We start from the raw sequence: 23,092 nt of genomic DNA, 5'->3' as shown, positions 1-23,092 counted from the left end.
CTAAAGTTTTTTATTAAAATGTACATCGTTTTTAAAGACTGTGGAGTGAATACAAAACAGTTAAATAATATAAAAAATATATATAATAAGACTTACTGTTCCACACAGTACATTTTGTACATGAATTAATTGTGTATTTGTTTATAATTTTATTTAGAAAAATCTAGTTCTCAATAAATGTTAATATTACTATGTAGGAATGATTATATAATATATTTTACTAAACCAAAAAGTTTTTTTTAGTGTACCATTGGTTACGATTCACAATTTCCTGTCTAAAAATCAACACAGTGGACCTTTAAATAACGCAACACAACTTGTGTCATATATTCTAAGTTTCCTGAATGCATAAAAATAGGTTTAATGAAAAACTAAGTAAAATATAATTCATTATTTGATAAATGTTTGGTCTTAAAATTCTGTTGTGCAATTGTTAAATTGAACCTGATGCATTAGTTCAATGCATTAGTTTTAACGCCCTCTTTGTTTATAAACATCTTGTGGTCTTTAAGTTGGTGGGTCATTTAACTGATACTGGCTGGTTTTTAAATCGATTGCCGCCTTTTTTAGTGTAACAGGGCACCTATAAGCATCGTTAAGAGTGTCAGTCTCTCAACACCCGACATATCTGAGAAAACACTCAAATTGTGATCCACTTTGAGACTGACAGCTGGATAAGAAGAGGACAGATTTACGTCTGATTGAGGCTGCTTTAAAGATGGATGCCAGATGGTACATTCAACTGTATAACTCTTGCTCTTCATGTTATCCCAGTCATTTAGATAAAAAGGGTTTTGTTTTGACTTTCACCTGTTCGGTTACATGCAATTATCTCGTATGAAAGTGAAATTCAAGTTATAGCCATGTTTCATAAGTGTTGCTAGTGTTTAACTAGTGAAGCAGTAACTTGCATTTTTAGTAGCTCAGCTACAAAGTAAGTTTTTTATTTTTCAAACAACAATCTGCTACTGTATAAAAGCTTTGCTGTTTTTGTCAGTAGACTGGAGTAGCATTGGGAAGTCTGATTTTGGCAAGTTGGATTGTTTGGTTGGTACCATTTTATAAGAAATGTTTCAGTCATTTAACCCTAAAACGCCTAAAACCTATGTTATTCTAGGATAAATACCCTTATCTCCTGAGGGTTTTCCGAAAAAATACTAAGAATTGTCAACCATTGTCTACCAAATTGTCTACCAAATTGTCTAACCATTGTCAAACCATTGTCTACCAATTGTCTACCAAAAACGTAATATCTAAGCCTCTGTAGCACTTTAGAAACATGAAATAAAAGTAACCGGCGGTAGATGTAATGTTTCGGCATGCAGCATCAGGCGCAAATAGGTTAAGTAACTGGCAATAAGTCTTTTTGTATCATTTCAGTATTTTTTACAAAAATATTTAGTTAAATGCTGATTTACATTATTATGCTTTTACATTTATGTAAATTATGGTGTTTTTAGTGTACTTAGTTATATAGTTATTTCAAAAGATTTGTTTCTAACATTTTAATAGCTTACGATATTGTCAAAGTCATTTATTTTTATTGTTAAAGTGTAGTTTGTCTAGTAAATTGAATCAGCTGTCTTAAAAATCACAAACCAGTCTCAAGGCAAGTCGTGTTATAGTCACGAAATATTTGATTAATTTATTCGTGTTTACGACACCATTTTCCTTTTTTTTGTGCCATTGAGCACGAATGTCTTTTTCGTGTCACTCAGCGCAAATTTCTATAAATAGTTTTGTGTGTCCGTAGCACAACTTGTCATTTTATGTACAGTTTTCTCAATGTTTTTTCCCCATTGTTTTACCATTGTTGCTTGTGGTTGGGATTAGAATAATTTTTTGTTACATTTCAGACACACTTTATTTAAGCTACATTTAAACAAAAGTTTTATATTTTATTTTACGTTACTAATCTTTTTTGTTTAAATGTAGCTTAAATAAATTGATTGGAACCACTTACCTTAAAAAAATTTATTAAATGCAATGAATATTTTTTTTCAGTGCATCCTAACCCAATCCCCAACTCTATTCAATTCAATTCAATTCAATTTTATTTATATAGCGCTTTTCACAATACTTAATTGTTTCAAAGCAGCTTTACATTAATAGAAGCAGTAAAAGCACAGAAAAACGACGGTTAGCACAACATAATACACGATAGCATGAGCAGTCAATTTGCTGCGGCTATGACTCGACATTATAAGCGAGCGTATTATAATGTAACGTCTAGAAGAGGAAGCTAAGTTAAGCTGCCTCCCTGGGGTAAAAAAAACCCCTAGGATAAAAAAAACCCCGGGCTGTTTAGCCGAGGAAATAAAAAAAAGTCCTAGGAGGGAAAAACCCTTGAGAGATATATATGTATTTACACATATAAACGGATAAGGAGATTAAGCGGGTTCTGCCGGTGATCGTTGGTCAGGCATCAGCTGGGCATCACGTTGAAGGACGACCAGTAGATCGACTTTCACATCTACCGGAACATCTACTATCCCTAATCCCAAGTGAAAATAGTTTTAAAATCGGTAGAAAAACATGTAGAAACCAATACATTAAATTACATCCCAACCCAAACCCCAAATCCAACCCCAAGTGACAATAATTTAAAAATAGGAAAAAACTATGAGAAAACAGTAAATAAAATGACACAGAAAAGATTTTCATGCCATGGACACGAAAAACTATTTTTAGAAATTCGTGCTGATTGACCTGAAAAAGACATTCGTTCAATGGCACGAAAAAAAGCGGAAAATCGTGTCCTGAACACGAATAACTTAAGAAAATATTTTGTGACTATAACACGACTTGCCATGAGATAGGGTTGAAAATTAACGATTTCTAGTAGCATCCAATCCCTGTTTTCAGACTGACCGATTGTCTGATTACGAAACGCAAACCATGCCAACATATGTAATATATTGTAAAAAGATTGTGTTTTTAAACAAGCCATTGTACTTTGTCGCATACAAATGATCTTTTTGTTTCTCTGAGATTGCCAAACATTTCTCCAGTCGCTCTAAATAATTTTAGTTAGCATTTTTATTCATTGCTGTTAGCATGCATTCTTCTAAACTCCTTTTTCAATTATCCTCCACATCTTGGACACGGTTTGATGATCAAGCATTGGCTAGCATTTTTCTTTTCGCTCCTCCCCACGCGCTCCCTCTTTCTCCACAGCAGTGAGAGGTGACGTGAGGCCGTTAGGTGATGAGTCCAGGCTGTTAGCGCTGGAGCGTTTTTGAAGGTCATGTGGCCAAACCATTGTCCAGGAACGTCCTCTACGACCTCACATCCCAGGCCTTGGGGTCAGACTCCAGGGCTCGTGTTCCTCTGAATACAGGAACAGATGGTGAAGTGGCTGCTTCATTGGAAACCAACAAAGCAAAACCAACATGAGAGAAACAAGAGGCTCACCAGGACATACCACCGTACTTCCTGTCTGTGATTTAAAATGTCTTCAGCATTTACGCTGATGTCATTCATTGTCCTCAAGGCAATATAAATCAACTTCTCTTATCAATAGTAATATATATTAGTATCGCTCCAACTAGACTTAAAATGAAATACTGGGTTGTTTTAACCCATGTTTAGGTCTAATGTGGACATTTTTCTGATTCAATTGAACTAATGGTTGGGTTTGTCCATATCTGACCCACCCATGGGTTTTCAAAGTGTACTCCTGGGATAGTTCACCCTTATGTTGGTATAAACCTGTATAAATGTATTTGTTCTGATAAACACCAAGGAATATATTTTTAAACCATGTTTGTAACCAAACCGATCAGAAGTACCATTTGACATACACAGTAGGAATAAAGAATGCTATGGAAGTCAATAAGGCTTTGGATTTATCCATCTTCATCCACATCAGTATGTTGTTCCAACAATCTCTCATTTCCCATCATAAAACATGTTTTTTAATTCGATCTCATGTGAAACATCTTTGGGAAACGATACATTGGTGTACTATGGAAAGTTTTTTTTTCTAGTCTTTTTTTGGCTACTAATATCCCATGTTTCAAGCCCCTTGGTCACATTCTCTATCCCCCCAAAATTTTCCACGGCTTAAATAAGGATTGGCGCTTCCTCTAAGGAATTATAGAGGTTGGCATTCCTAAACTCACTGTGTGAGGTAAACTACACTCCATCCAGGAAAAGATGTCTCTCTTATTGATTTTCTACGTGATATGCAATAACCATCCTTACAGTCTGCTTTGACAGGCTGGTTTGATAGAAATGGGCAATTGGAGGTCCAAACATTAAGACATTTGAACTCGCAAAAGACAGAAATTTTGGCACTAATTCAAACAAAGGCTCTGGTTTTGTGCCTAACTAATCCAAGCAGCGACAATTCCCAATGCTTCATCTATAATAAAACTCTTACTAATTTTTCCATCCAAGGCCAGATTAGTTCTCAATCCCTGGAGTGTGTAACTATGACAATAAAAAAGTTGGCGCTAAAATAACTGCTGATTGTGACCTTGGCTGTCAGGTTAATGTTTCCATGATATGTATATCTGGCGATGCTCTTGTCATATGGGAGCTGGCCGATGGTTCTTCTGTTCTTTTACTGACCACATCCTGTTTATCAGTCTAGTGTTTCAGATCTTAAGCCATATCTTAATTATCATCAGTGATGCTTCACTGCCCATAGGAAACCAACATCACGAATGAGGTGTCTTTAGCAATGGTTTGTCATACTGGGTTGTATAATCCAGCAGTTCTCAAAGTTTTTCCCTTGTGGACGGCGTATCTTTTCGAACTCGTGTCCCCCCCCAAAAGAAAATGTATGACATAAAACATTCTAAAAACTTAAGATTAGAATTAAGTGCTATAATTGGGTCCCATAGATATGTATAAAGGCTAGATGTCTCGCCCGTGCTGCTGGCCAATTGAGTGGAACGACCATCAGTTTGGGAACCACTGGAATCGCATGGTTTGGAAAATATGACCAAACCCAACCATTGGTTTAAAGGCGGAGTCCACGATGTTTGAAAAACGCTTTGGAAAAGGAGACGGGCCGACTACCAAAACACACTTATAGCCAATCAAATCAAATCAAATGCCGGGGGCGGGTCTATCAACAGAAGGTCCAGATTCTATTGGGGTAGGGGCGTGTTTGTTTAGGTGATTTCAAATATCAACATTGGCTTTCAAACATCATGGACTCCGCCTTTAAGTTTACCTAGAAAGTGTCCCAACAATTGTTTTTTTATTTATTTCTCAATGCTATTCCAGCATCTATGGCTGTATTCATGATGAGAACTGAATCTACACACAAGTTGGGGAAGGAAAATTTGGCATCTCCAATTCACTTTACTCGCATATCTTTGGGCTTTGGGAGGAAACTATGGCACCCGGAGTAAACCAACACTGACACTGGGAGAACATGCAAACTCTTCCAATCACTAGCTGTAATAACCCAATATTTTGGGTCAAAAGAACCCAGCACAGATTCAGTTAAACCCAATATTTGGATTTGGTCTTATTTTACACAACCACAACTCACAGCAGTAGACAGCAGTGAGATTAAATAGTGAACATACTGTATGGAGACTTTTGGAGACACATGGAGCATATGCAGCCTTAGGGGCCAGTCACACCAAAAGCGTTTATGGCAGTTGCAGGCGCCTTTTTTGAATGGCGCGTTTTTTTTGCCGCCTGCCGCGCACGCATTTTTGAAGGTGCGCTGAGAGTGATGAAGCGCCCGATGTCATTCGAGTCTTTCCATTGTCCAATCGAATGAGGGGAGAGGCGGGCCTTACGTTGTGGTGAGGGAAGTTTACAGTTGCTTTGAAGAACCGGACTCCACTCGCTCACTCTCTCCTGCGTGTTTGTGCACCTCTCAACCTCAAACAAGGTCAGAGCAAGCGCCCTCTTTTTAAAGTTTCTGCTGATGTGACAGTTAACAGCAAAAGAGCGCTCACGCTTCAATATTTGATTGACAAGACAGCCGACTCGGTGGTTGCTTAGCAATATAAAAAGCCGCGTCGCACTGCTCTTTTTTTTAAAAAGGCAGTTCGTCGCGCCTTGTGTTGCCAGCGTTTAAAGCGCATTTGGTGTGACTGGCCCCTTAAGGGCTCGTTATAGTTGTGCGTAGGTCCAACGGCGTAGGTTCTGCGTCGGTTTTATTTTATTCTTTTCACGCGCAAACCGCTGGTAGGCAGTATCCACGCGTGTAACTTGGCAAGTTAACCCACAAACAAAGAAGAAACGGCAACTTGTGTATGATTTGAGAAGACCAGCAAAGAAGGAAGTAAATAAACAGCGACTAATGTTGCAGTTTGAGTTAATTCACTCCTCTTTGTTTTCACCGTCGCAAATGGAAATACCTATGACACAATTTTTTTTACCTGATGGGAGGGGTTCTGGTGGACCAATCCCAGCGCTTGCGGTCTGTGTAGAACTGACGTGCCTCAACCCCGAGGACAATGAGACAAACAGACCCAGTTCCTGCTGTTGTGAAGGTCATCGCACCACGGATCTACTGACCGTCCTTTAACGTGATGCCCAGCCGATGCCTGACCAACGAACACCGCCGGAACCCGTTGAATCTCCTTATTCATTAACATACCCCGATAGTATTTATATATATATAAATATATATGTATCTCTCTCAGGGGTTTTTCTCCTCCTAGGAGTTTTCCCTCTGGACTAGCCAGGAGGATTTTTCTCCTAGGTTTTTTCATCCCCTGGATAGTCCGCCACCATTGGCTTGACTTAATATTTTACTGTATACGTTACATTATTACTACGCTCGCTTTTCTATGCTTTTTCCTACATCTATTAATGTAAAGCTGCTTTGAAACAATTAACACTTGTGAAGGCGCTATATAAATAAAACTGAATTGAATTGAATTAAAAATTTTGCGAGGTACACGTCAAGCTACACAGATCTACGCACAAGCTAAGGATAATCTGCGGCATAGAGCTTACGCGTGACTATAAATTGGGCTTTAGGGCACACTCACACTATCCAAACCGTGCCCCAGCGGCCGTGTTCCTACTCCACCAGAAGCACTCACACTGCACTTTTATCGATTCCGAGCCCAGGCGCGCTTTTGTCATTAGAATGTGATTGTTTTGAAAAAACAGGGAGTGCTCCCTTAACACTGGAGCGCATCGTGATGTTAAGTCTGTGTTTTTTATTCGTTGTCTTTTGGTGTGCGATGACACACAGCCCTCTCACATGCCATCATATTGCTTAGTTGGTCTGTCGCATGTGCAGCACGGATATTCACGTAACCCTGCTGCGGTTTTTACGAATGCAGATGAAGGCAGATGATTTCCAATCACACTGCACATTCCACGTTTGAGCCCAAGTAGACCTCGCTCGAGCCAACCTTTTGCCTAGCCTGGTAATACCATCCTCTGCTATTTTGCTACGCTTCATAGACAGAGTCTGGCTGGGCATAATTGACAATCGTTTTCCTCCTCGTGGGAGGGGCGTGTCTGAAGTTTAAAATCATTGGTCTAAACGTAAGCCAATCACGCGTTATGCCCCCGGCTCAGCCGCATTGAATTTCTGCTGTAAAACACACGTATGATGTGAAAACAAAGCCATCGAGCGAAATACCGGAGTTAACATGGCTGTGAACGACTTTTGCATATTATGTAAAGTAAATCGGGCCAGAGCTAGTTGAACACTATCCTTACGGTGTCTTTTCACTCACGTCTAAGTGGAGAAACGCCCCTCTCTCCTCTCAAACTCTTCCACCAGACAGCCATAACCATAATCAGGAACGTCACCAAAGAATGTTTGCCCACGCGTCCTCCACCATTAACTGTGAACAATGAAATTCCCTTCCATAATTTCTCAATTATTTTGCACGCCAAGCTGTGCTGCACACAGTTTCTCGCTGACGATTGGTAATAGTTGATAAATTAAACTTTTCCCAAAACCTGTCGGGAGTAGGGCAACAACATCATCTCCATTCAAAATGTTTAACAAACACTCTTCTTGTTCGGGCTTAATTGGCAAGTGCGAATAGCTTTCTCTGCCTCCATGTCCACTATAAACTACAACCGTACATTCGGCGCTTAGCGTCTACGTCACGGCTCTCAGCCCGCCCTATGTTCGTTGATTGGACAGCCGTCTCAAGGCCGGAGGAAAACGGTTATAATGGGAGCTATCTCAGAAGTTCAAAGTCTGACGTAGTCAGGCTACCTTTTGGCGTCCAGGGAGCGATTAACCAAACCGAATCTTCGATACACTAGTCAAATGATTGCGCCAGGGCGCGATTTGTTTGGATGGTGTGAGTGCGCCCTTACACTGTGCCTAGATTTTCCAATATGCTAAATTCTGCAGTTAACCATAAACAATTCAATGTGCACTTTAGCGCGGTTGTACACATTCATTTGCTAGCTAACTGAAGGTCAACAATTTTCTCATTTGTGTCTGTTTTTATTTCCCCTAAGCCATTATATAAGACACTTTTGAGACTCTTAAATCAGCAATAAAATGGACACCCACAAATGTGGACCCATAGAAGGACTGCGTGGTTTAAGGGGGCGCCAGTCGTGACATGGCCATTGATGGGTAAAGGTGAATGACACATTCAGCCTTAGATACGGGTGAGCAGCTCTGAGCCTGAGGTGAATTCTCAGTTTGTTGTGTGTCTTCGACTGAGTCAACAGTGTGCGGGTGGGTTAGCCATCTGGTGACAGATAAACTCACCGGCGTGGAGAAAGAGGTGATCGAGGTGGAGTGACCATCGACCCCATCCCCCGTCTCCATCCATCCCGACTTTCATCGTTCCCCGACCGGCTGTCTCACGACAAGTGTCGTTAAGACCTTCAGGAATGCTCCTACTGAGATGATGACAGGGAATAAAACCGAGAAGAAGGGGGTGGAGAGGAAATGTGGAGGGAATAAAATCAACAGTGTCCTTGCTGGAAAACCAAGTCAAACCACCTAAATATGGTCTAGCTGGTTTTGTTCTGCCTGTTGATGTAAGAGCTGGTTTTGGTTTTGAATGGGTTGTTTGGAATAATGCATCAGATTGAAATCACCAACTGACTGTAAGGCATTTAGCAGATGAAACAACAACTGTGATCCCGATCAATATAGGAGAAAGAAAGCTAGAGACCACCATGCTCTCCCAAAGCCTTTGTAAACTCTTCACAGCAGCTGCCTCCAAGATGGAGTGGCTTTTGTGCTCAGGTAAATGTTTGTTTTTATCACACCAACAAACACATTTGAGGGATTGTGATTTGTCTTAACTTTTCCCTGACCCCTGTCAAGATGGCTTTAACCATCATCTGACAGGGTGAAGGGTCTTGTATTGTGAATGTTAAAGGGCAGAGATCCTACTCTGGTGTTTCAAACGTCCAAGCACCTTCAAGAACCACTTACGGGCACAACAGGGGTCATGGGGTCACCAAAAAAGTTTGTTGTGTTTTGTGATAAATGGATCATAACTCTGAGAATATTTTCGTAGGGTGTCTCAAGGCAGCCCGGACCGCGTGTGCGTAGATGCAATCAGACACTCGCAGAGAATAAACACTCAACTCATCTGGAGCTCAGATAACACATCATCTTAATGACTTCCTACCAGACACGTTTTACTGCCTCGAACAAGAAAAATACTCTCAGGTAATTCTGAGGGTGTGTTGGTACAGCGGCTCTGGTGTGGTGATTGAAATATAGTCGTTTGTGCGCACACACGCATCCCTTCACCTGGTTTCTCGACTGTTTATTTACTCTTTCTCTTAATGAGTTTTTTGATTCATAACCCAACCATAATGATCGTTTTGGGGGGCAAATGTTTACATATGAGACCGGCGTGCACCCGTAATCTATGTGTTCGTAAGAACTTGAGCTTGTGTTAAACCTGGCTCGAGGTAAACCACGGGCCAACTGCTACTGGACTTTACATGCCGAGCTATTTAGCGCACAAATACATTTTGAGATGTAGACTTTCCTGATGTTGACAATATCACTGTCAGGTGTTATTTCGACTTTTATTTAGGGCTATTAAAAGACTTATCACGATTAATCGCATACAAAATAAAAGTTTGTGTTTGCATAATATATTTGTGTGTGTTATGTGTAATTATTATTATGTATATATGAATATACACAGAAAATCGTGTATATATTTATATCAATAATATCAAAATATAAATGAATATATATATTTATATATTAATTAATATATTTATATATACAAAATAATTACACACAGTGCACACTAGGGATGGGACGGTATGAAAATTACAAATCATGATTATAGTGACCAAAGTTATCACGGTTATCAATATTATCATGGTTTTGTTCCATGAGATGGAAATGTTCAAAAAGAACTGATACACACAATGAAAACATTAAAAAAGTTTTATTTTTGAAAATCAAAATGTAATATTTTATGTCCCCGAAATAATTTATGTGGTAAAAAAAAATCTGTCTAATAATTTTACCCTGAATTAATACAATGCATTATCCCACATTTTACCGTGGTTAATCGTGAAACAGGTAATCGTCCCATCCCTAGTGCACACATATATATATTATGCAAACACAAACTTTTATTTTGTATGCGATTAATCGTGATTAATTTTTTGACAGCCCTACTTTTATTATTTCGAGGTTTTATGATATTGTAGTATTATATTAAAGGTGCATTTCTTGACAAAAATGCAATATAATTTACATAATTATATTATCAGTGGTGTGCTTGCATGATATATTTGTGTGTGTTGTGTGTAATTATTATATATATAGTGCCATATATATATATATTTATATTATATATATATTATAAATGTATATTTATATTTATGTATTAGTTAATTTATCAATATATTTATATATACAAAATAATTACACACAGTGCACACACATATTATGCAAACCCAAACTTTTATTTTGTATTTAATATTAATTGTGATAAATTTTTTGACAGCTTGCATTTCATTATTTTTGAGGTTTTATGATATATTAGTATTATATTAAAGGTGCATTGTGTAACTTTGAGAAGGATCTCTTAATAGAAAAGCAATATAATTTACATAAATATATTATCAGTGGTGTATAAAGACTTCACATAAAGAACTGTATTGTTTTTATTACCTTAGTATGAGCCGTTTGTATCTACACACACATGGGTCACCTTACATGGAAGTTTCTACAGTAGCCCTAAACGGACAAACTGTTTTAGGGGCGGTTCACATTTCACGTCTAAAACCGCGGCATTCTGAAAAGTTGAAATGTTTTCAACTAGATGCGGTGCAGACGCACCTGGAAAAAACAGAGGGCGTCACACCACATGCGCGTCTCGACCGCGGCACTTCCATTATATGCGCGCATACCACGCACCTACATTTGAAATAACAAACTTGAGCGTGCAAAAGAGTCGAAATGTGATTCACCCCTTACAGAGCGGATTTCGTCCCTACTGTGTCTCAGACGACGCCATGTTTGTCCTGTGGCGGCTACCATATTCATTTTGAGATTGAGGGGTGAGTTTTTGGCTGCAATTTGCGATCTCACCCATAGATGGCGCTAAAATTGACACGCACCTCCTTTAAGATGTGTCCTACTTTGATTTATCGGATTTGAACACAAATATTATGCTTAAAATTACATTTGCAATTTTGCAAACACTGTTGCACATGTGGTGTACATCTGGGTTGTAGATCTATAACATGCTAACAACTTTTTAAGTTGTTTTTAAGCCTTGAAAGCTAACGTTTGTTGACTTGGACACACACGGCAATGTTTAAAGACATAAAAGCATACAGATGGAGACAGAGAGAGAGAGACTGGTGATAAAAGACAGACAACAGAAGCTTAGAACAGATGATTTCATTTTCCAAACCTGTTGGTAACTATTTGTTTTTCTTCTTTTTTCTTCTTTGAGTAAATATCTGTTCAGTGTATACTAAATGTTCCCAATTGAACTATTCATCACATCAAAAACTTCCTCTTGGATCTTCTTAGACACACAGACGTGCAACAATGTTACGAGTGGCATTGTGGGCAATATATGGGCAAACCTAAGCTAATGCTATTTGTATATCAATTGAAAAAGATGTATAGAGGCAGTCGATGTGTTTAGTGAGGGAACATCTTTGGTTATCTGTTGAACAGAATGAAAATAAACAGTGGTGTACCTTAACAATGGACAGAGCTACTATCAGACAGGAATTATCTCAGATTTCTGTTTTCTATCTGGCGCCACTTATCTCAGCCATCTGCACATACTGTTAGTTTTTGTTGAGAGATGGATGAGTGGATTTTTCAAGCTAGTTATATTTCCAGATATGCAGAGAGAGAATGTGTGTTTGTCTTAAAAAGAACTGCAATGTGTTAAACGACTTATTTTTGCTTGTAGCTGTGTACAAGCAAAGGTAGTTTAACATTCTGCTGTGTGTCTGCAGTTTCTATTTGATCTCAATCTCATTATCAAATGTAAACAACGGACCTCTACCCCCAGGTCACATTTTATTCTCAGCATGTCCATTTAGCAATGTTCTTGCTACCATCTTGAACACTTTAACAACTACCTAGCTGCCATCCATAGCACCATCATAGTAACCACATAGCAATGCCCTAGCAACCATCGTGAACATTTTGATAACAACCTAGCAACATCCCAGGACACCCTAGTTTGCACCTAGTAACCACATGCTTATTAGGTGCCACTATTGGTTGTTAGGTACATTTTACAAAATACCAACATTTACCTCCTAGTAACCACATAACATTGTCCTAGTAGCCAATTTAAACACTACCTAGCAATATTACAGGACACCCCAACTACCACCTAGTAACCACCTAGCTGCCACCCAGAACACCCTTTTCTTCCTAATAACCACATGCCTATTAGGTGCCACTCTTGGTTGCTAGGGTATCTGTCAACATCCCATAACACCCTTGTTACCACCTAGCTGCCACCCATAACACCCTACATAAATCCTTTAACGACATCCCAGAAAACCCAAGTTACCACCTAGTAACCACCTAACTGCCACCCAGAACACCTTACTTACCTCCTAGTAACCACATAGCAAGACTTAGCATTAATCTTGAACACTTTAACTACAAAATACCAACTTTTTACCTCCTAGTTACCACATAGCAGTGCCCTAGTAACCAACTTTAACACTTTGACAATAACCTAGCAACATCAAAGGGCACCCTAATTACCACCTAGTAACCACCTAGCTGCCACCCAGAACACCCTATACCTCCTAGTAACCACATGCCTATTAGGGACCAGCCTTGGTTGCTAGGGTATCTATCAACATCCCATAAAACCCTAGTTACCACCTAGTACCCACCTAGCTGCCACTCAGAACACCTTACTTACCTCCTAGTAACCACATAGCAAGCCATAGCATTAATCTTGAACAATTTAACAACAAAATACCAACTTTTTACCTCCTAGTAACCACATAGCAGTGCCCTAGTAACCAACTTAAACACTTTGACAACAACCTAGCAACATCACAGAACACCCTATACCTCCTAGTAACCACATGCCTATTAGGGGCCACTCTTGGTTGCTAGGGTATCTATCAACATCCCATAAAACCCTAGTTACCACCTAGCAACCACCTAGTTGCCACCTAGAACACTTTACTTACCTCCTAGTAACCACATAGCAGTGCCCTAGTAACCAATTTAAACACTTTGACAACAACCTGGCAATATTACAGGACACCCCAACTACCACCTAGCAACCACCTAGCTGCCACCCATAACACCCTACTGTACATAAATCCTTTAACGACATCCCATAACACCTTAGTTACCACTTAGCAACCAGCTGGTTGCCACCCAGAACACCTTACTTACCTCCTAGTAACCACATAGCAGTGCCCTTGTTACCAACTTAAACGCTTTGACAACAACCTAGCAACATCACAGGGCACCCTAATTACCACCTAGTAACCACCTTGCTGCCACCCAGAACAGCCTTTACTTCCTAGTAACCACATGCCTATTAGGTGCCACTCTTGGTTGCTAGGGTATCTGTCAACATCCCATAACACCCTAGTAACAACCTAGTTGCCACCCATAACACCCTACTTACCTCCTAGTAACCACATATCAATGCCTTAACATAGATCTTGAACACTTTGACTACGAAATACCAACATTTACCTCCTAGTAACCACATAGCAGTGGCCTAGTAACCAACTTAAACACTTTGACAACAACCTAGCAACATCACAGGACACCCTAATTACCACCTAGTAACCACCTGCCACCCAGAACACCCTATACCTCCTAGTAACCACAAAGCAATGCACTAGCAATCATCTTGAATATTTTGATAATTAGTAAAATCCCAGAACACCCTAGTTTGCGCCTAGTTACCACCTAGCTGCCACCCAGAACACCCTAATTACCTCATAGTAACCCACATGCCTATTACGTGCCACTCTTGGTTGCTAGAGTATCTGTCAACATCTCATAACACCCTAGTAACCACCCAGCTGCCACCCAGAACACCCTGCTTACCTCCTAGTAACCACATAGCAATGCCTTAACATAGATCTTGAACACTTTGACTACGAAATACCAACATTTACCTCCTAGTAACCACATAGCAGTGGCCTAGTAACCAACTTAAACACTTTGACAACAACCTAGCAACATCACAGGACACCCTAATTACCACCTAGTAACCACCTAGCTGCCACCCAGAACACCCTATACCTCCTAGTAACCACAAAGCAATGCACTAGCAATCATCTTGAATATTTTGATAATTAGTAAAATCCCAGAACACCCTAGTTTGCGCCTAGTTACCACCTAGCTGCCACCCAGAACACCCTAATTACCTCATAGTAACCACATGCCTATTACGTGCCACTCTTGGTTGCTAGGGTATCTGTCAACATCCCATAACACCCTAGTAACCACCCAGCTGCCACCCAGAACACCCTGCTTACCTCCTAGTAACCACATAGCAATGCCTTAGCATTGATCTGGAACACTAACAACATCCCAGAAAACCCTAATTAACACCTAGCTGTCACCCAAAATGACTTCCTAGTAACCACATAGCAATTCTTTTGCATTGATCTTGAACATTTGAACTACAAAATACCAACATCCCAGAACACCCTGTTTACCACCTAGCAACCACCTACACCACTTAAACATTGTGGTGGCACGTTTTCATTTGTAAGCATCACTTATTTTCTTTGGAAAACATACAAATGTGTATTTTGCCTGTTTAAACACATTTCACATTTGAGAAATGATGTTCTTCCACCACTGAAACAATTAGCTGGTACAAGTTCACATTTGTGATTACTGTCAGGATTGTGACATATGAACAGCTGCCCGGCACATGCATCACACACACAGTTAACAAACGGCAGCCAAATTCATCACAACTGGCTTGCAATCTGTGTTATTTGGCTTTGATAGATCTTTCAAAATTTCCTGTATCTGGAAACTTCAATCCCCTGTTGTATCCGAGAGCAGTTATGTATTCCATAAGCATGGACGCTCATTTGAGTAGATGAATTATTGTTTGTACTAAGAAGAAAAAACTGAAGAACTTTTCTAATGAAAAATAACTTCTCTGGCCTCTGATCATTTATTAAGGAGACTAACCTTAAATAGAAAATGAATGCAATAAATCAGAAAGCTTTACATGGCACATACAGTAATGAGTCACTACTTTCTACTAAAACATTACTTCAACTTTTTGCTCTGGGATGTGTAAAAAACAATAAATATATAAATATACAAGCCAGATGTGAGGTAAAGTCTAAATTTATGATGCCATTGTTGTCAGATTTTATTAATGTGTTGAACAGTGTAATTGAAACTTTAAGTCCGGCTTTTTTATGCAAGTAGACGGAAGCATTTGTATGGCCAGAAAAAAGTGTTGCCAAGATGACCACCAAGGGAAATGTCTTTCCTGACAGGGATTTTGGAGACACTCAACCTGGTGAAAACAAGAATACCTTTTGTTCACTTCAAACTGTTAAAAAAAATAACAATCTTGTCGGGTGTGTGTGTATGTTACTGTTTGTATTTTTCATGCATTTTTTTATACAAGGAGCTCTGATTCTCAGGAATATCGGTGATGCCTCTTCCTGTCAGATCTTGTCTGATAACTCGATTAAAGGGACACTCCACTTTTTTTAAAATATGCTCATTTTCCAGTTCCCCTAGAGTTAAACATTTGATTTTTACCATTTTGGAATCCATTCAGCTGATCTCCGGGTCTGGTGGTACCACTTTTAGCATAGCTTAGCATAATCCATTGAATCTGATTAGACCATTAGCATCGCACCAAAAAAAATAGAGTTTCGATATTTTTCCTATTTAAAATTGGACTCTTCTGTAGTTACATCGTGTACTAAGACAGACAGAATCTGTTTACTAGGAAGAAGCACGCACATTTAAAGGATTACTCCACTTTTCTTTAAAAAAAAAACACTTTCTCATGTCATCCAAAATGTTGATTTCTTTGTTTAGTCGAGAAGGAATTACGTTTTTTAAGAAAAAAAAACGTTAGGATTTTTCTCATTTTAATAGACTTTATTGGACCTCAACAGTTTACAGTTAAAGGTGCAGTGTGTAAATTTTAGCAGCATCTAGTGGTGATGTTGTGAATTGCAACCAACGGCTCAGTTCATTGCTCACCTCTTGCTTTTAAAACACATAGAGAAGCTACGGTAGCCACCACCGGACAAAATGTCATCGTTGGAGGCAGCTTAGTAAAAAAGTTTGTCTGTTAAGAGCTTCTGTAGAAACATGGCTGCACAAAATGGCGACTTCCACGTAAGGGGACCCTCTGTGTATGTAGATAAAAACGTCTCATTCTTAGGTAATAAAAACATAACGGTTAATTATGAAAGGTCTTTATACACCCCTGATAATTTAGTTTTGTATAATATTTTGCATTTCTGTCAAGAAATCCTTCTAAAAATTTCAATTTCAATTCATGTCATTTTATATACAAACTATAATTCTATCTTGACATGCACATTATCTGGTTCATGTTGGTCCAGTTTAATTCATTGGTTTGGTGTATTCATTTTCATTGTAAGCCTTTAAAAAGTAATTATTTTAGATGCAATTTTGTAATAATTATAGCTTAAATTCTCTAATATCTTCTAAAAACATTTAAAATCATTCCGCAGATTTTCCAAAAAATTTCCAGAGAAAAGCAAAAAAGTCTGCGGATTCCGTCTGGCCCTGCTAATGACGTATGCAAAACCGCCCCTGTGTTTACAAGTGCAAGGCGAGAAGTTCTTGCCAAAAATGACAATCGCTTTGCTAGATAAGACCCTTATGCCTCATTTGGGATTGTTTAGAGCCCTTTGAAGTCCAATAAAATCTATTAAATTGAGAAAAATCCTGGAATGTTTTCCTCAAAAAAAAAATGTTTTTCTTCTCAACAAAGAAAGACATCAACATTTTGGATGACATTTTTAAGAAAGTGGAGTAATCCTTTAAAGGTGCATGCTACTTCCTAGGAAACAGATTCAAAAGATTAACAGGTTATGACCAACAAGTGAATTAGTAAGTAAAACCCCTTTCACACAGCACAATGATCACAGAAAGTCCCATAAAATTGCCAATTTGTTATTTAAGTGTCTGAATCTTCTTTGTATTGACAGTGGACCTCCGTCATAATCCTTTAAGACCCCCACACCGTCCACAAATACATAAATCATAAACTCCCTCTCTATCACTTTGCATTTATTCCTCTTTCTTTCACAAGCATCACTTTGAAGATGCAGTGTTGTTTAGGGATTTACGAAAGAAAATTCCCCGAACCTCTGACTTCTGAAGACAATGGCTGGATTCAGAAGGAATCCTCTGCGTGCATCTAAAAGAAAGGTTTGCCTTCTTTTCATCCTCTGTAGCTATTCCCTATACAAATTTAAGGACGACGTTTAGCAAGTTGTTCAGGAGAACCTCCAGAGGTGTCCGTCCGAGACCGGCTTTGAACTCTGAAGTGTGAAAGCACATTCAGACAGAGTTGTTCTCCTCAGACTGTTCACACATCCCCCATTAACATGATTTTAAAGACAAAATGTCAAAGGTCAAATTCAACCATCATTCTTTGGACACAGCGCCCCTCTTTTCTGTTTTATAAAGCTTTTGTGCGTAATTAATGATTAGTTCTTCCTCCAGACATTGAGAGATGTTTCAGATTATTATTTAAACGCACTTGATTTATATCAGCTAGCTACACCACATTAGCGTAACATGTTTCAGATTTCCTTGGAGGCAGCTACAAGATGGCGTCCATTAATCTAAATTGTTTTTTTTGTCCTGCACACGCAAAACACTCGGCACGCATACACTTTAAAAATTATAATATTTGCTGAACTAATTGTGTAATTTCCTCTAGTCTCATCAAAGAAACTACTTTTACAACGGCAGAGGATTATGGGTAAAATTAAGAAACCATGTACCGATTATTAAACTCAATTTTAATGTTTATTTATTACATATTTTTTATAGTAGCTTTGTTTCTTTTCTTTTGTGTATGTTAACATATTAAACAATTATAAACATATCAACAAGTAAAATAAAATAAAATCAACAAGTAAAAGAAAAAAGTTTTGTGTAGGCTATATCAAAAAAGTAGCCCTTCAGATAGTTTAATCCATTGTGTTAGCCCTTGCTCACAAAAAGGTGGGAGACCCCTGGTATAGACGGTTTCAGCAGTAACAACATAAACAAATGGCTCTTGTGCAAAAAAAACGTAACTTCCAGTAAACTAAAAAAAAAAAACTTCCAGTAAACTCCGCAAAGAATCAATATTTCTGATAACAAGCTAAGTAAACAACAAGTAGATTACCTTAGTTCATAGATTACCTTAGTTCCTAGCTAAAGTGTGTCAAAAAATACACTGAGCTAACGTTACTGTGTAAAATGTGTACTAAATATTGTATACAATCTTAAAGATCGGCTACAAAAAACACACTTCAAATAGCGTTGATCCACTTTTGCCTTCTCTCCTTGTCTTTACGAAACCAAATCATTTATTATTTTAGTCAGACAATTAAACAAACAGAGACCAGAAGTTCATTCCAGACGCATAACCACGACAAGATCCAATAAAAATTCTTTCACAATGAAATATTGAATGTAATTATTTATCTTCTCTAATTCATACATTGTAACACAAAAAAGGTAAAATACCATAAAATAACTTGCACAATAATTTACAGAAATTTTCCGTAATACAAAAATACAGTCTTTTTTTGTAATTTTACATTAACACTGTAAAAATATCTGTAAAAACAGAAAAATTCCGTCAGCTGCACTGTAAAAAAAATTCCGTAGAAATTTCAATGTTACTGCAACTGGGTTGCCGGTAATTTACCGTAGATTTACAATTATGTTATTTACTGGCAAGAGTTTGTTTAAAGTTAAATAAATTTTAAATAAATTTTAAATATTAACAAGTCTTTATCTTTACAGAATAAAACTATACAATAACAGCCTCATGCAAAGCATTCTGGGAATCAGAAATCATCATCAACCTTTTTCTGTTTTTTGCTTCAGATTTTGTTTCCCAGAATGTTTTACTTGATGCTGTTTTTTTAGTTTTACTCTGTAAAGACAAAGACTTGTAAATTTTTTATGTTCATTTAACTTTGAACGAACTCTTGCCAGTAAATAACATAAATGTAAATCTACGGTAAATTACCGGCAACCCAGCTGCAATTTCTACGGAATTTTTTACAGTTTGGGGTGCCGGAAAAATACCGTAAAATAACGGGCACAATAAATTACATAAATGTTCTGTAATACAAATACAGTCTTTTTCTGTAATTTTACATTATTTTCTGTAGAACTTACTGTAGATTTTAAATTTATGTTTTACTGGCAACAGTTTGTTTTAAAGTTAAATGAACATTAAACATTAACAATTTTAATGTCTTTATCTTTACAGAACAAAACTATAAAATAACAGCCTCATGCAAAGCAGTCCGGGAACCAAAATCTGAAGGAAAAAACAGAGAGAATTTCTGGTTCCCAGAATGCTTTGCATGAGACTGTTATTTTATAGTTTTATTCTGTAAAGTTCTTCAGCGATCTTGCGTCTTTATGTTCTCGGCTTCTCGCTCTACGTCTACCCCATTGGCAGATTTTTTTTGCTTGTTTTATGCACAAAATCACTTAAATTTGATATTTTTGGTCTAAAAACTAGACCTATTTTCTTGAGGTGTTTTGCTCATCAAGAAAAAGCATCTTAATTTAAGAATTTTTAGATAATTTTACTGAAAACAAGACAAAAATACTAAAAAATAAATAAATATTTTTTCTTGAAAATAATTTTTTGCAGTGCAGAGGACGCATGAAAATACCTGGATGTGTTCTTGAAATCGAGGATGCATCAAGTGCAGACTTTCGCGCTGAACTCGCTTTACGCCCCAGAAGTCATTGCGGCAAAACGATGGTGGAGGTCAGGTGACAAACAGGAAGATTGCACACAAATCGATTCTCACAAGTGCGTTCTGTGTTCTCGCGCCCTTCTGAGTTCGTTCTTCCAAGGTCCCCTGGCAAGACCGATCTCCACGAGAACGCAAGTCTGTTCTTTGCTTTCTTGGAATTGAGAAACAGCCAAAGAGTTGTTAATGTTTAATGTTCATTTAACATTGAACAAACTGTTAACATGCATTTAAATTTACTGGGAAGTAAGTTTACTGGGAAGTAAGTTACTGGGAAACAGCTGCATAACTACAGCTAATTTTTAAGAATAAATAAGACCAATTATTACATGACACAATATTTATGCATTTGGCAGATGCTTTTATTCAAAGTGACTTACAGTGTATTCAAGCTATACCTTGTGTGTTTCCTCAGATTTGAACCCACAACCTTTGCATTGTTATGTATATTCTCACCCAACACTGCAAAACATGACTTTCTTAATTAGTATTTTTATCTTGTTTTCAGTAAAAATATTTAAAAATTCTTAAATTAAGACGTATTTTCATGATGAGCAAAATGAAAATAAGTCTATTTTGGACAAAAAAGTAAATTAGTGCTTAAAACAAGCAAAAACATCTGCCAATGGAATAAGAATTTTTTTTTAAATAAGTTTACCTTTTTCATAAACACTTAATTTAAGAAAAAAAAGTCTTATTCCATTGGCAGATTTTTTGCTTGTTTTAAGCACAAATTCGCTTAAATTTCATATTTTTTGTCTAAAAACTGGACTAATTATCCTAGGTCATTTTCCTCATCAAGAAAATTCATCTGAATTTTTAGATGTTTTTACTGAAAACAAGAAAAAAATACTAAGTCATTTGAACTAAGCTATTATGAAAATGAAATATCATAATTATTTAACAAAAAGTATTTTATAAAGTAACCGTGTCTCCGTTGTGACTTTGTGGGAGAATGTATTTAGTGTTTTATTACACTTGAAGATATTTTGTTATTTCTTTGAATAACAATGATTATATAGGTTTGAATGAAATTAAGTTTAGCAAGTGATGACACATTTAAAATTTTCCTTTAAGCCGATGTAATTGTGCACTGCAAAAAATTATTTTCAAGAAAAAAAATTCTTAGTATTTTTGTGGTGTTTTCAGTAAAAATATTTAAAAATTCTTAAATTTAGATGCTTTTTTTGATAAGCAAAACGACCCAAGAAAATAAGTCTAATTTTTAGACCAACAATATAAAATATAAATAATTTTTCTTGAATTTAATGTTTAAGAAAAATGTTCAAGATTTCTTTGCTTAACCCATTGTCAGATTTTTTTGCTTGTTTTATGCACAAAATCAATTTTTTTATATTTTTGGTCTAAAAACTAGACTTATTTTCTTGGGTCATTTGCTCATCAAGAAAAAGCTTCTTCATTTAAGATTTTTTTGATATTTTTACTGAAAACAAGACAAAAATACTAAGAATTTATGCACAAAATCACTTAAATTTGACATTTTTGGTCTAAAAACTAGACTTATTTTCTTGGGTCATTTTGCTCATGATCATGTTTACATACTGCAAAAAATTATTTTCAAGAAAAAAATTCTTAGTATTTTTGTCCTGTTTTTGTAAAAAATATCAAACAATTCTTAAATTAAGATGCTTTTTGAGCGAAACGACCCAAGAAATGAAGTCTAGTTTTTAAACCAAACATATCAAATTTAAATGATTTTGTGCATAAAACAAGCAAAAAAATCTTCCAATGGGGTAAGCAAATTTTTATTGAATTTAGTGTTTAAGAAAAATTTTAAAGATTCTTTTGTTTACCCCATTGGCAGATTTTTTTGCTTGTTTCATGCACAAAGTCACTTAAATGTGATATTTTTTGTCTAAAAACAAGACTTATTTTCATCAAGAGGATGCATCTTAATTTAAGAATTTTTAGATATTTTTACTGAAAACAAGACAAAAATACAAAGAAAATGTTTTTCTTGAAAATCACTTTAGTGTTTTTGTCTTGTTTTCAGTAAAAATATCTAAAAATTCTTAAATTAAGATGTATTTTCTTGATAAGCAAAACGACCCAAGAAAATAAGTCTAGTTTTTAGACCAAAAATATAAAATTTAAGTGATTTTGTGCATAAAACACGCAAACAAATCTGCCAATGGGGTAAGCACATTTTTCTTGAATTTAGTGTTTAAGAAAAATGTTCAAGATTTTTTTGCTTACCCATTGGTAGATTTTTTTTGCTTGTTTTATGCACAAAATCACTTAAATTGTATATTTTTGGTAGACTTCTTTTCATCAAGAAAAAGCATCTTAATTTAAGATTTTTTTATATTTTTACTGAAAAAAAGACAAAAATACAAAGACATTTTTTTCATACTTGGTATTTTTGTTTTTTGTTTTCAGTAAAAATATCTAAAAATTCTTAAATTAGGATGAATTTGCTCATCAAGAAAAAGCTTCTTCATTTAAGAATTTTTAGATATTTTTACTGAAAACAAGACAAAAATACTAAGAATTTTTTTTTTTTGAAAATTATTTTTTGCAGTGTATTTGTGTGTGTGCACATGTAGCAAAATATAAGCATGTGTCAGAGCAGAATAGTTTAAATCCAACCACCCAACCACTAAACCCTCTTAACCTGAGTTACAACTGCACTTCTAGGCATCTGAGGGTCAATTTGCGGCCCCCGGGCACTGGGCTGCTT

At 36.8% G+C, this 23,092-nt stretch overlaps 1 non-coding gene across 2 annotated transcripts in view; it reads left to right on the top strand.

The window, feature by feature from the left end:
* The window catches only part of LOC129453690 (uncharacterized), a 91,992-nt gene that overhangs the window by 49,679 nt on the left and 19,221 nt on the right, over positions 1-23,092 (top strand). The window contains exon 3 of one of the 2 annotated variants that reach the window (XR_012365894.1): positions 3,178-3,789. The exons of the other annotated variant lie outside the window; for it this stretch is intronic. This is a non-coding gene — a transcript (uncharacterized protein). Of the gene's footprint in view, positions 1-3,177; positions 3,790-23,092 lie in introns of those variants that run through there. 2 annotated transcript variants of the gene reach the window in all.

Source organism: Misgurnus anguillicaudatus, chromosome 23 (assembly GCF_027580225.2).
Source record: "Misgurnus anguillicaudatus chromosome 23, ASM2758022v2, whole genome shotgun sequence".
Classification (NCBI taxonomy): domain Eukaryota; kingdom Metazoa; phylum Chordata; class Actinopteri; order Cypriniformes; family Cobitidae; genus Misgurnus; species Misgurnus anguillicaudatus.
The sequence above is the reverse complement of the archived record's forward strand: the minus strand, read 5'-3'. Positions and strand labels throughout refer to the sequence as shown.